The sequence below is a fragment of the Arvicola amphibius genome, chromosome 10 (genome assembly GCF_903992535.2).
Source record: "Arvicola amphibius chromosome 10, mArvAmp1.2, whole genome shotgun sequence".
Classification (NCBI taxonomy): domain Eukaryota; kingdom Metazoa; phylum Chordata; class Mammalia; order Rodentia; family Cricetidae; genus Arvicola; species Arvicola amphibius.
Window position 1 is genome coordinate 77,275,804 of NC_052056.1, and position 3,096 is coordinate 77,278,899.

Genomic DNA, 3,096 nt, shown 5'->3' on the forward strand with positions numbered 1-3,096 from the left:
CCCAGCGCGCCCAGAGCGCCGCTCACAGCCGCCCGCTCCGCGCCATCTTGGAAGCTTGTGACGTCAGCTCCACCCGCTCACCCCTGACCCACATCTGAATGGGCGAGCATCGGGGCGGACCTAGGGGCGGGCCCTCGTGGGGGCGGACCCCTGAGACTGGGCGGGGCCGCGGAGAGGGCTGAGTCCCGGGAGGGCAGGGTGGCTGCTGGACAGCGTAATGGGGGAGGGGTGCACGGGAGGCCCCGGGAGCTCTAACCCGGACGCCAACCGGATCCCGACCCAGGCTCCAGAACTGGACGACGGCAACCTCATCGCGAAATACTTGACCCGCACACCCTGTGGAACAGTGACCCTGTTTTCTATCCAATGTCTATGCCTAGCCCCCAAACGGAAGACTGCCCCTTTTTGAGCCTGACCCCGACTCTTTAGAACCCCCAACACCATCACCACCTACCCGTGTCAGGTGGCCTGCGCCTCACCTCTCAGATCCCTTTGCGTCCCTTGGTTCTTCAACTATGCGGAGTAGCCCAGTCTGTAACGTTTATTCCCCGAAGACTGCCGGCTCCACGGTCTGAGATGTACGAAGGCCTGAGTGGTTCTGATTTTAAAGAGAAGCCCGGGAGTTCTAACCCCAGTGCCTCCTGGGGTCCTTATGCCACACCCTCAAAGGTCGACCCGGCTTGCTCAGGGGACCAGGAGGTCCCTACATACCCTCTGCTAATCCAAGTTTTCCGGTGATCACAGCTGGTCCCAGGGGTCAAAAGGCAGCCCAGTAAGACCCAAGGGTTTGACGAGCTGGCCGGGCGGTGGTGGCGCACGCCTTTAATCCCTCCCAGCACTCGGGAAGCAGAAGCAGGCAGATCTCTGTGAGTTCGAGGCCAGCCTGGTGTACAAGAGCTAGTTCCAGGACAGGCCCCAAAGCTACAGAGAAACCCTGTCTCAAGAAAACAAAAAACGAAACAACAACACAAAAAAAGAGTTGTGACTCCCAGGGCTCTCTGGGAGATTATAATGGCCTTTGAACACTAAACAAAGGAACCCACCACCGTTAAGATCAGAAAAGTCCTAGCCTGGCGGTGGTGGCGCATGCCTTTAATCCCAGCACTCGGGAGGCAGAGGCGGGCGGATCTCTGTGAGTTCGAGACCAGCCTGGTCTACAAGAGCTAGCTCCAGGACAGGCTCTAAAGCTGCAGAGAAACCCTGTCTTGAAAAAAAACAAAAAAAAAAGATCAGAAAAGTCCTAAGCAGTGCCCACAACTGCTCTATAGGAAGATTGTGACCAGGGCCAATCAACATTGAAACCCAATCTAATAACCCTGCTCAGAGGGTAACTGTAGCCATGCTTTCCTCACGTACACAAACTTAACACATCAGATAGTCTTAAAATTATTGTTTTCTTTAATTTATTTGGTTTTGGCTTGGGGGGTTGTTTTAGTTTTTTTGGGGGGGGTTGCGGGGTTTTTGTTTTGGTTTTTGGGGTTTTTTTTTTTTTTTTTTTTTTTGGTTTTTCGAGACAGGGTTTCTCTGTGGCTTTGGTGCCTGTGCTGGTACTAGCTCTTATAGACCAGGCTGGTCTCTAACTCACAGAGATCCGTCTGCTTCTGCCTCCCGAGTGCTGGGATTAAAGACATGTGCCACCACCGCCCAAATTTGTTTTTATTTTATGTACACTGGTCTTTGGCCAGGTGTCAGGTCCCCAGGAACTGGAGTTACAGACAGCTGTGAGCTGCTTGTGGATGCTGGGAATTGAACCAGGATCCTCTGGAAGAGCAGTCAGTGTTCTCAATTGCCAAGCCATCTCTCAAGCTCATAGACTTAAAATTCTTAGTCTACCAGAATACATAGCTAAAATCAACTATCATCTTACCCATTTTGAGACCAAAAAACCAGAAATAAGGATACATTTGTCCTCACATATTAAAGCAAATTATAAAGCTACTGCTGTCAGTTTTACCAGCCAAGAAGTAGAATACAATGCCTAAACAGCGCCTAGAACTGATAAGACGAAAATAGATTTAAAACGAGGTAGTGCAAGTGTTTGTCTTTAGTCCCAGACTATGAAAGCTGAAACAGGCAGATCTCCGTGAATTCAAAACCAATCTGGCCTACATAATGAGTTTGGAGTCAGCCAGACTACACAGTAAAACCCTGTCTGGAAAAAAACAAAAATAAAAAATATGTCAGGAGCTTCAGGCCACCCAAGGTTACACAGTGAGACCCTGTCCCAACAGTCCACACCAAAAAAACTCAGGAAAAAAAGTCCTATGCCCCCCCCAAAAAAAGTCAAATGTTCTTCTAACCAAAGAAATACACATAGCCGGGCGGCGGTGGCGCACACCTTTAATCCCAGCACTCGGGAGGCAGAGGCAGGCGGATCTCTGTGAGTTCGAGACCAGCCTGGTCTACAAGAGCTAGTTCCAGGACAGGCTCCAAAGCCACAGAGAAACCCTGTCTCGAAAAATCAAAAAAAAAAAGAAATACACATTAAAGCCTGGTGGTGGTGGCACACAGGTTTCCTCTCAACAATCCGAAGACAGAGGTAGGCAGAACTCGAGTTCGAGGCCAGTCTGGGCTACACAGAAACCTTGCTTAGAAAAATAAAAACAAAAATATAGACAATCCTAAAATTTATAGAGAAGTACACATAAACACACAAATAAATGACTTTATGGGGGAAGAAGATCAACCAAAACAATCTTGAACAAAAAGACTAATGCTGAAGATATAGAAATACTTCAAGTTATAATACAGAGCTGTAGTAGTAATAAAAATACCTTGCTGCTAGAGCAAAACCACAAGTAGGGTAAGGTGGTTCACTCCTAAAACCTCAATACTCTTAAGATGCTGAGACAAGGCCTCCAGAGGTGCCTTTGGTTAAGAACACTTGTTCTGCTGGATGGCAGTGGTGCTCACCTTTAATTCCAGCACTTGCTAGGCAGAGGCAGGCAGATATCTGTGAGTTCAAGGCCAACCTGGTCTACAGAGCAAGTTTCAGGGACTGGCTCCAAAAAGCTACACAGAGAAACCCTATCTCAAGAAAAAAAAAAAAAAAAGACAACAAAACGAAAAAATAAAGTAGAGACAAGACAGGTTAAT